Source organism: Tenrec ecaudatus, chromosome 2 (assembly GCF_050624435.1).
Source record: "Tenrec ecaudatus isolate mTenEca1 chromosome 2, mTenEca1.hap1, whole genome shotgun sequence".
Taxonomy (NCBI): domain Eukaryota; kingdom Metazoa; phylum Chordata; class Mammalia; order Afrosoricida; family Tenrecidae; genus Tenrec; species Tenrec ecaudatus.
This window is the reverse complement of record NC_134531.1, coordinates 256,263,482-256,275,537: the sequence shown is the minus strand read 5'-3', so window position 1 is coordinate 256,275,537 and position 12,056 is coordinate 256,263,482. Positions and strand designations below refer to the sequence as shown.

Here is a 12,056-nt window from a genome sequence, read left to right as displayed (position 1 = left end):
AGGATTTTCACGTGTGTCATGTTGCTGCCAGTAGAAACTGATTTGGTGGAGGTATACAGGAGGCATTATGAAAGAGACATAGAATTATATCTTAGGTCCCATCAGTTTTGAGACAGACAGACTCAAGATAGTTTTACTTTATGGATCTCACGAAAATTCTCTATCCTTCAAATGATCATCTTTACTGGGTTGATGCTTGTGTCATGCTAGGCAGGGTTCTCCAGACAACCCAAATCAGGACACTTATGATTACACACACACACACACACCCACAGTGGTCTACACAGCTAGAAGGCATATATTGGCTAATTAGTCCACACAGCAGTGCAGAAGGCTCGGTTGAACTCATTTACATTGAAGAGTTCATATACTGAAGATCCTTCAACTCATGCAGGTTGTTGGTCCAAGGAAGAAGAAAGCAGAGTCAGCCCTCAGGAAAGGCAGGTGGGTTGGGGCATCAATAGTCAGTACTGCCTAAAGCTTAGGAAAGCAGGCCTTAAAGGGATCTAGAACTCAAGGGATGAACACACAGTCTTGATCCACGAGTTTGGAACTCAAGTGATGTACGCACCAACAGCTGGCAAGGCAGGTCTCAAAGGAGCCCCAAGCGCTAGCAACACAATCCATGGGTTGGCTCGGCCCATAGGTAGTGTAGCACATGCTTGAGGCAAACAACTAGCTCAAGCAGCAGCATGCTGATCTGATCACCAGGTGGAAGAGAAAGACTGATGTCAGCTGCAGAAATTATTTTGGTTGCTCGCCAATAAAACTGCAACATGATGAAACCCACTATATGGAGGCCTAGTTGGAGCAATCAGCCTAACTTCACAATATTTTTTATAAATCATTTTATTGGGGTTCATACAACTCTTATCACAATCCATACATCCATCAATTCAGTAAAGCACCCTTATACATTCGTTGCCATCATCATTCTCGAAATTCGCCTTCCACTTGGGTCCCTGGAATCAGCTCATTTCCTTTTCCTTCCCCCTCCCTCCCCGCTTGCCCCTCCCTCATGAACCCTTAATAATTTATAAATTATTATTTTACCTTATCTTACACTGTCTGGCATCTCCCTTCACCCACTTTCATGTTGCCCATGCCCCACCTTGCAATCCTGGTTAGACCAGAGGATGCACAGCGGTACAGTTGGGATCTGGAAACACAGGGAATCTAGGACAGATGAACCCCTCAGGACCAACGGTGAGAATGGCGATACCGGGAGGGAAGGGGTGCAGAAAGGGGGAACTGATCTCGGGGATCTACACAATATTTTTTATAAATCAGAATAGCCTTGCCAGAAGCACCAGAAGTATTTTGACTCTGTCATCTATCTCTCTTTGTTGACTCCTTCAGGGAATTTAGCAGTCAGCCAGAACTAACAGCTTTTAGTGCCTGGAGGAAGGAAGGAAGGAAAGAGGAGGCAATAAAACAGAGGGGAATACTGGAGAAAGTTTCTCTGAAGCTGAAACCTCGCCAGAAGGTGACTAAAGTGAGGGGGGTAACCCAGTTTTGGAGGGGGGATGCTCTCTCTGCATAGGCATATAGGATGGGTGAGGAAAGAGAACACTGAGGCCCCTACCATGATCATCTCCACTACTCACATTTGGATGGGAAATGTGGACACAACCCTGGAATGCATCTTTCAGAACTGGGACAGGTGTGATCCCCTGACTATTTATTAAAAAAAAGAAAGAAACAATGAAAGTGGAACCTAAGTCCAAAGGGTAAAAATCCTTGATTTGATGTGTTGGATAAGAATCTAAGTAATTGATTTCCTAAAATCCATTTGAATGATTATTTTATTTTCAGGATGACAGTGAATGACTAAGATGGTGTGTGTGTGTTTGTGTGTGTGTGTAACAGACAGAGGAAGATAAACAAATACAGTCCATTTAAATTTTTCTCTCAAGAAGAATAGCATAAGATCTCTTCACTCATGATTTTAACTACATCTCCTTATTCTAAGTGAATTAACATGTTTTGGAATAGATGTTCCAAAATACTTGTATATGTCAAATATTGATTATAGAACTGAAAAATAATAGGGGGTGTTGTTCTTTGTAATAAGTTAGGCAATGAGGAATTTGGGCCAAAAATTATTGATAACAAACTAACTGCCATTAACCAAGGCTCTCAAGAGAACCTGATGATTTTTTTTAAGTTACAAGAGGTTGTAATAAAACCTATGGATCTGCATCCTAAGATTCCCACGGGGGGAAAATAATGTGAAGAGATAAGTTATTAATTTGATCCAAGTTTATAGATTTACCACAGACATGAAAAAGGAATTACAAGAGCTGTGTAGTTCCAGCAAGTTTGCGGCTCTCTAATATATTTTGAGAAAGCCGGGGACAGACTCTGGCACCAGAACAAAGCTGACAGAATTCTACTTGTTTATCATTAAACCAGGTCCATATAGATTAAGGGAACTGAACCAATAAAATTTTAAAGCTGAAACACCTACTGCAGGCAGGCAGAAGTGAGACTATTCACAAATTATCTATTGTCATTGGACTCTGGCAACTTTGGCCTATCATACTTTTGCCTCTTGTTGTTATAATCCTTGCTTATCATCTTCTACTCAGCGTCATAGTTGTGTTTGCCTTAGTGAATATGTGCAAAAAGTCTAAAATGCTGCAAAATTAATAGACATAAAATCCAAGTCTGTCTTTCTCAATTAAAAAAGGCCAGGGTCCTGACTGTGTGACCAAACCTAGTCTGGATCCATCACTTAGGCCGCCTTTTGAATCTCTTGTCTGTCTCCTTTCTGATGGGGACACTTGCATGTGCAATGGATTATACCCCCATATGCTACTTGCTATATTTTTCATCAGAAATTATATTAATGACCTATCTAGTTATTCGTTGCCTTTTAGGGAAATGATGACATTGTTGTTAATTGCCAGAAAGATGGGTCGTATCCTTAATGACCCTAAGCACAGCAGAGCAAAGCACTGCCCAGTCCCGTGATATCGTCACAGCTGTACCCATGCCTGAGCCCATTGTCCCAGTCACTGTGTCAATCTAGCTCTTTCAGGACCTTCTGCTTTTTCACTGCCCCTCCACTTTAACAAACATGATGTCCTTTTTCAGGGACTGGTCTCTTCTGATAACATGTTCAAAGTATCTAAGACGAAGTCTTGCCATCTTTGCCTCTAAGGAGCGTTCCTGCTTGACTTATTCCAAGACAAAGTGTTTGCTCTTTGCATCATCCACTGTGCTTTTCAATGTGCTTCGCCCGCACCACTTGTATTAAACTGTCCAAATCCATCGCAAGTGCTCGTAATCTAAGGAATTTAAAGAGAGTCATGACCACCATCTTGCAGTCGGGTAAAGCCCAAGTTAACTGGCCAAGTGCTATCTTCAACTTCTAATTAAGAGGAGAAAATGCAACAAGGCCAGAATCCAGAAATTCTGTAGAAAGCTGCAGTCTACAGACAGAGCCCTGATTCCATCAGATCCCTTCAATCAACCATCTTTAATATTCCATCTACGCATATATTTCTAACCACTAAATTATACAAGTGACCAGGACAAACCTAGATAAAGTAAGGAGAGATAATGTGCTTACAGAAAGAGGTAGATGTAGACACAGGCACGCGCGTGCGCGCACACACACGCACACACACAACACACACACACACACACACACTAATCAATCACTTGACCTAAAAGTATCTACAGAGCTAGAATATGTAGGGGAAAATGGAGTTATCTTTCTTTATTCTTTAATTTCAGCATGTTCAACCAACCAAACCCTTTATGACTATTATTACAATAAAATGTATATTAAGAACGTTTCATAATGATGTAGGTTTGGGAGAATGTTTAGTGATATGTGCAGTTAGTCTGAAATGGTCTTGAAATATGTAATATTGAGGGTATCAATCTTCCATTTACCCTTATTTTATTTTCTCTCTTTTTAACTCTAGTAGTTCCTCCAGAAGAACCCTTGGTATTACTTGTAGAATTTTATAAATTCCACAGACAAATCAATCGATGAAAACTAGATAGCAGGCCACAAACAGACTATGTCTGTGAATGACTCACCGCCCAAGTCAAGACTCTACCTGAACGAGCATGCACCCCTTAATGTATGAAGGGTGATACGCTGTTCTCCACGTAGAAGGAAGCAGCTACAAAAAGAGAGACATTCACCCCTGACACCCTGAAAAATGTTGTGTATGAAATCTTTTTTTTTTTTTGGGGGGGGGGAGGAATGAGACAGGCCAAGGGAGAGAGGTGGAGATTTGGACAGAGCATGCATAGAATCCATAATAACATTTCCCAGAACCACCCCTTGCTACACCTCCATGGAAGTTCCCACGTATCTCTTAACAAAAGATTGATATGCATGCTGGGACCAAGAAATATTATGGCTGATGCTGCTAGCTGGTAAGGGTTCCTCTCTTCCAGGAGCTTCTAAATAAAATTCTCTTGCAGTGACATATTTTCCTAGAGTAAACCTTTCACTTGATAAAAACCTAATTCTGGAAATAGTTGTTTTATATTTTCTACTGGATTCTTCTAAGTAGCATATCACATATAGTACTACTAAAACCCTTATATCAATATCCACTCTGCTTGGGCTCCCTACTTGGTACTTTGTGACCCACTCTTCTATTATCTCAGTCTTCCATCTTGTGAACGAGTCACGGCCACCAGCACTCCTTTCCAAGACCTTCCTGCAGGGAATGACCCCGAGACCCTTGGGCTTGGACTTGGTCTGAGAGTACGTGCTGTCCGTAAGTCAGTATTCTTCAATACATCCTGCGTTCAAGAATCACCACGAGGGAACAAATGTCCTGACCAGCCGTTCTTCCCAAGTCTATTTCTCAAGTGAGAGTGTGGCAGGGCATAACTCACCAAGCTGACTTACGAAGAGAAAGAAGTTGGAAATTGGAGGAGAAACAGGGAAGATTTAGAATTCCAGAAGTCTGAAGGCATAAGAGAATCCATGATCCCTTCCATAGTGAGGAGGAGGTACATCAAGATCCAGTCCCTTGTTACTCTTGCAAGTACTGCTTGTTGTGTTTCAAATGGCTAATAAAGTACAACAAACCCCGTAGTTGTGGGAGGCAATGTCACTGCTAAGGAGTTCTATGACTTTTGAGGTTGACAAATTCTCCTTAAGTCCGTATGAATATCAGCACATATGAGAATAAGTCTTAGTGAATATTTTTGTGAGCATGTGAGTAAAGCAGAAAAATGCCTTACATCTTTCTTCTGATACAGAATTTAACAAGAGGCGACTTGGTATAATTTAAATTCATCCTCACTCTGAAGACATTAATGTAAACTGAAACCTGGAAACCTTTTGCGGCAATGCCTCAGGCTCTAACTATCATTCTCAATGTTGATTCCTTTTTTCCCTTTGAAGAAAATAATCTTTTGCCCTTTATAAAAGTGAAATAATCAAAGCACAATTTGTTGTAGCCCATCTGTGTTTTTATCGATTTATATTTTATTTCAATAAAATGTATTCAATTTTCCTATAATTCATTTCACATTGATACAGTTAAAGCTTATTATGCCATCCTGGCCAATATAAACACATGTGGGGTTATTAAAGGGTGGAGAGATAAATAGCTTGGTGAGCCTTGCCTTTCTAGTTCTTGGGTCTCTTGCTTCGTGATGGTCCGACTAGGGTGCAGCTGCTTTAGCCAGTTCCCTGCTCCAGCCTGCAGGCTCACTTCCTGCAAGACATCCCCAAGGAGAAGCCACATGGACCTAACCGATGCAGCACTGGGTGCTGGAGCAGCCGTGTGGAGGCCCCCGCCAGCACGGAGATGATTACCCTTTCACTGACTTGGCTTTTCTCCTGCAGTTGGTGTCATTGTGTGTGTTTTGTGAGATGAAGGAGGACCTTGTGGTGGACAGATGAGTTAATGTTGGACTTGTGGGTTTAGGCAGCACTGGGTTAGGATGTTTTCTTGATGCACACTTACCCTTTATATAAAACTCTCTCTTATACATGAGTTTCTGTGGATTTGTTTCTCTAAAGTACCCAGACTAACACAGCTACTCTAGAACTCCACATCTTGACTAATAACTACTGTTTTTCATTTATCTTCATCAGAGTTTTCTTAACAGAATAAAGTGATATCTGACTACCCTTTTCCTGGTGCTTCCCAATGCTGCCTGCTTCTTGAAAGGAGCAATGGCAATGCAGACACCAAACAAGGATGCAGGAGGAGGCCGGAGGAGGCCGGAGGAGGCCGGAGGAGGCCGGAGGAGGCCGGAGGAGGCAGCAGAGCAAGTTCAATAAGCAGTAAAGTCAAGATACCTGGGGGAAAGGTTCCCAAGAGGTCTACAATACAGAAAGGGTGAAAGCGGTGAAAACCTAACTGGGCCTGGCAGGGCTCTCATGTCTGGCAGGAGCCATCGAGCTCAGGGATGGGTTTTATTTATTTATTTTAGTTGTTTGGGATTTTTTAGTTCTTTTTTTTTATTTTTCTTGGTTTTTTTTTAATTAATAAATCTTTTTATCGGGGCTCATACAACTCTTATCACAATCCACACATACATCAATTGAGCAAAGCACCCTTATACATTCATTGCCTTAGTCATTCTCAAAATTTACCTTCCACTTGGGTTCCTGGAATCAGCAGTTTTTTGTTTGTTTTTTTAAAAAACAAAAATACAATGTGATTGAGAATCAGCTGTTGTTGTTTTGTTTTGTTTTTAAAACACACAATGTGATTGGCCAAAGCTAGCTGGTTAGCAAGGTGATTTCTGGTTGGCTGGGACCCTGGTTGGTCAGACTTTTTGCTTCCTAGTTTCTGATATGTTCTCATTAATTAGACTGGTGAAGTGACTTTCCTTGTCCTGTTACTATCAAGAATTTAAGAATTCTATGTAAAGACATTATCCATTGAGATTTCATGTAGAACTAGTGTAATATGAGCAATGAAATTTATTATTTTTATACTTGTGAAAGTTCATTGTCTTTTTCCCCTGTAGCCACAATTCCATATTCCATGCCATATTGTGTAATAAACTATACAAATTTATGCTTTCTTAGTATATGTTGGTTTAAAAAATATTCATTGAGAAAACACACATAATTTCAAATCGCCCAAAATGTCTTTCCTCCGTTAATTATTTGAGAAAAAATAAAATGAAGAAAATTTTATGCCTTTACTATTTGAAGGAATTATAATGGAAACTTATTAAGAGATATACTTCACTGTGCAGTCTACAATTCATGGCCATTTTATTATATCCTTTCTAAAGATATAAAAGTATAATGACTACTGAAAACAGAATATCTTCCAATTTTAACTCAAAAATATGACAACTCATCAACCAACACTTCTTTGTATATTTTCCTTAAAATATTGAACAAAACTAGCATATTCATCATTTGTTTTTTTCTAGACTGAAATAAATAATTTCAACCTTTTTATTCTTGTAGGTATTAAAATATTATTAGTTTAAATTTCCTTAATCACTGACATTTTTCTTAAATTAAAAATACTCATGATTATGAAACTAAATAGATTAGAAAACCAAACCAAAACTGTGGCACAGTTTTTTCCAGGATTTCTAGGGTTCTGCCTGACAAGAGCCAGTTCTGAGTGTTTATGAGTTGACCTCACCCTGTTAATCATGGGTTAAAAACCACTGTACAGTCGTAATTTTATCTGAGCCACTTAGGTCATTTTTTTCTTCATTTATTTTGTGTTCTTTTGTTGAGAACATATGTAGTAATACACTGCGTATTACCGCAGGCACTGAGTCACTCCATCTCATTGACAATCTTCCTCTTTTCAGCTGACCCCCACCAAGCACCATGGCCTGTTAACAATTGTTCTCCCTGTAGTTGATTCAAGGATCACTTGGGCTCTACTTCCTCCAAGACTTATTTGATATTCTGATAGTCCATGTTACTTTCAACATTCTTCAACAAATAATTCAAAAGCATCAATTCTTCCTGTTTTCCTTATTCATTGACCAGCTTCCACATGCATATGAAGTGATTGCAAATACTCTGACTTGTGCTATATTCACCTTAGTCCATGAAGGGTCCCCTGATCTTTTTAAGACTAGAGAAGGTCCTGTGCAGTTGATGTTTTGCACAAGGCAATAGAAGGTCAAAAAACCAAACTCACTGTCCTTGAGTCAATTCTGACTCATAGTGGTTATCCTATAGGGAAGAGTAGAATTGCCCTTGTGAGTTTCTGAGGCTCCAACTCTTTACTGGAGCAGAAAGCCTCCTCTTTTTTCCAAGAAGCCACTTGTGGTTTCCAACTGCTGGCCTTGTAGTTGGCAGCCTGACATGTGACTTCCTTTGCCAACCAGGCTTCTCCATGGCACTATGTATTCTTTGCCTTCTTGACTGCTGCTTCCCTGAGTGGGGCCTTGGTGGTGTACTGGTTATGAGTTGTTTGGCTACCTGCAACGTTAGCAGTTTGAAAGCACCAGCCGCTGTTTGGGAAATAGCTGAGACTTCCTAACCATGTAAAGTGTTACAGCCTCAGAAAACCATTTCTTACGAGGTCACTATGAGTTGGCATAAGCTCGGTAGGGATTTTAGATTGCTTTTTGGCTTCTCTGAGAATTGGCTATAATTCCAAGCAAAATGAAATCCTTGACAACTTCAATATTTTCTCTATCATCCTGTCTCCTAGTCAGGTTGTAAGGATTTATTTCCCCCTCAAGTGAGTTGTTATCTATATAGAAGCTATAGTCCTTTACCTTCATCAGCAGTGCATCAAGTCCTCCTCATTTTCCACACTTAAGATTGTGGCACTTACATAGTAAAGGTGGTTAATTAGCCTTCCTCCAAAGCCCAATGCCATGTTCTTCTTTAATATAGCACAATTATTTGATTATTTGTTAGTATGATTTTTGAATAAGTCTAGTGGAAAATTCATGTTTTTGAAATACTTCAGTTGATTTTCTGCCATTTACCCGAGGCTTGTTTACAGTTTGCACTTCTTCTTCCAGTACCACGGGTTCTTGATCGTATGCTACCCTTTGAAATGATCGCAGATTGTCCAGGTACAGTGAATTTATGCATTCAATCCCTCTTCTTTTCATTGTCCCTCCATTGTTCAATATTTGACCCCATATAATCCTTCAATTTAGCAACTCAAAACTTTCATTTTTCCTCATGTTTTCCCTAGTATACGGCCTGATAGAGATCTTATACTTCATCTTGACTTAGTTTAGGTCATCTCACAACCCTGCCTCAGCGAACCATCCCGATAAACTGTTAGATCCACTTAAAATGAAACAGTGAAGGAAGAATGCGTGTGATGTGGACCCACATTGACAAACCCAGACAGATTCTAGCTTGCGCTCCCTGCACTATAATCCCGCACTCTCAATAACCATTCCCACAGACATTCTCAAGGTTAGGCAACTAGTAGTTCTTGGGAAGTATAGCCCACCTCTTCCTGGCCACCATCTTAACTTCACCTTTGGGGACTCACTGTGACTTAAGTCTAATTACAGGTCTAGAGGCAACAAAGGTAGGAGGCTGTTTCTTGAGAACCTGCGGATTCGGACTCAGCCAAAGCTCTAATACCACCTGGTGCCGTAACAGCATGCACCGTTTGGTGAATCTTACGTGCGGATGGAAGGTTACTGGCTTGACTGAGAGTGCATTAGTCTCCAGATAAGTGTGTAGATGCATGTGGCTGCAGTGGTTTATGGAACATAGGGGCTCAGTGTCTCCATTGTCTGGATTATTAGCTTGTGCATCCCTATCCCAAGTTAGAGTCACATTTCTTTCCAATCAGTTCCCTCTTTATTAACACTGCTAGACTTTTTCATATTTATAGAAACAGAAGTAGTGTTCTTAGTGCCTAATCAGATCTGAGAACGGATTTAGATAAGTTCTAAGCTTAGTCCGATCTAAAAACTGATTTACAAAACACATCTTTACAATTTTGCCTCTCTAGAACTACTCCTGGTACCAAATATGTTAGGTTGGTTTCTTTAGAGGAAAAAACTTGATGCTTCTATGTGAAAGTTACAGAAAGAAATGTATTATCAAGAAATGGCTTGGAAGTTGTAGAAAGTAAGTGAGTCTCATTTGGTTTAAATCTGCAGGTCAGATGTAAGCTGGTGTCTTCTTACTCAAGTAGCTTCAAGAACTGAATGAGAGGACATGGGAAGATGAAATAGGAGGAGGCAGAGCTGAAGGATCCTGAAGTGGGCTAAATAAAGCAAGGTTAGCAGTTCACTGATGGCTTCTGGGATCAGCAGGCAAAAAACAAGAGGATGATGAATCAGATGTAGAATCTAGATCCAAGAGATTCAATGAAACAAGAGAGAGTTCACATCTGCTTTGGGTCTTTCTGATGCGAAGGCCATTTCTCCAAGTTTGTGTTATCAGGCTTCGACCTGCTTAATGGTTAGTTTCTACCCCTACCTTCACCCAGGTATGTCCAGTTTGACAAAATGTGGTAGTTATGTAATTGTCAATTTTAGGATTAAGAGTGACGGGGTGGAGTCTAGTCTGTCACTAGGACCATAGCCGGTGAGAAGTCTGTGTGGACCTGGTCTTCTCCTGAGAACTCTGGGAATTCCTGTATTTTCCTCCTTGGAGACCAGAGACACTTTTCTCTCTTTCTCTGCTGACTTCCTGGGAGACATTGCAGATGACAAGGCACCTGGAACTACATTAGTGCTCTGGGCTGGAGAAGCCACATGGACCTACACTGATGCAATCAGAACTCTGAAGCCAGAGAAGCCACGTAAAGACCCCTACCAGCACTGAGATGCTGACAACTCACTGGATCCAAAGACTCTCTAACCACTGTGAACATCCAGCTCTCCACCATTGCATGTGTTTCATCAGTATGAAGAGGACTTTATAGATTGGTATCAGACACATGGCCTATTATTGGACTTATGGGCTTGAACTGGACTGGGCTGGCATATTTCCTCAATATTTAACTGTTCTTGTATATAAACCTCTGCCTTATGCACATGTGTGTGTCCATGAATTTGTTTCTCCAATCTAACCAGACTAACATACAAAAACATCTAGCCATCACACATATGATCCTTATCAGTCAGAATACACTTGACAGCAGTTAATAACAACAATAGTTAAACTACTAAAGTACAAAAATTCACAGATATTACTCTAAACTCTTGTGTATATATGAAAATTTCAATTTAACAAATTACAATGTTAATGTGCTGAATTACTTAGGTTGCAACAATGAGATGGTAAGTAGTGTTACAGCTCCTTTAGAATTTATCTAGCAGGTTTTCTGTTTTTTTCCGGAAAGCCCCCCCACCCAAAAAATGAGATGGCAATGACTATATCAATGATGATATTAAGTAAGTTTTGTGTCAGTTTAACCAGGACAGAATTCTCAGTGATTTGGCCGTTACGCCACTGTTTTTCTCTATCTGTCCTTGGGCAATTATGTTGTGGTGGAGTTAGAGTCTCCTTCCAGAGGAGGCCAGATGTGGCCACCAAACCTTTTCCTTAATAAATATTTAAATTGAGATACTATCACTACAATTACTAGTGAGGAAATCAAAGCATTCTACTAACTTCTCCATTCTGAAATTGATCAAGTATACATGGAGATGAATTCATAATGATTACTTATTGAAATGCAAATGTTGGAAACAAAGTGGGAGGTCAGCATTTGGAATATTAGTGAATTTTTCAAGACATAGTAACTTTTCAGTACAGATAACTCTTTTAGAACATAAGCAGCTGCTATAACCCTGGCCTTCAGCATGTCGAACACATCGGTGTCAAATCAAGGACATTTGGGAAAGAGATTGCCATCTGTCAGAATAAGGCCACTTATTGACTCACTGATATTCTAGTTATTAGTGCAATATGTGAACCAGTACACCAAAATAGCCAATACAAATTTGTTTAAAAACATCGGATATGATGTATTTCAACAATAATGGAAATGCCATTAAAATGTGGCAATAAATGCAAATTTATCCTATTTGTCATGTATGATAAGTTTAACCCTGTAGCAACTAGTATATTGTGTATTGTCGAGAGTATTAATAAATGAATGATATTTTCAAAGACTAGGGTGGATTACATCCATGAA

At 39.9% G+C, this 12,056-nt stretch overlaps 1 non-coding gene across 1 annotated transcript; it reads left to right on the top strand.

The window, feature by feature from the left end:
• The first annotated feature begins 11,201 nt into the window (after window positions 1–11,201).
• On the top strand, window positions 11,202–11,263 carry LOC142442041 (U7 small nuclear RNA). The gene has a single exon (XR_012783303.1). It is a non-coding gene; the product is annotated as a U7 small nuclear RNA (small nuclear RNA).
• Window positions 11,264–12,056: the final 793 nt, after the last annotated feature.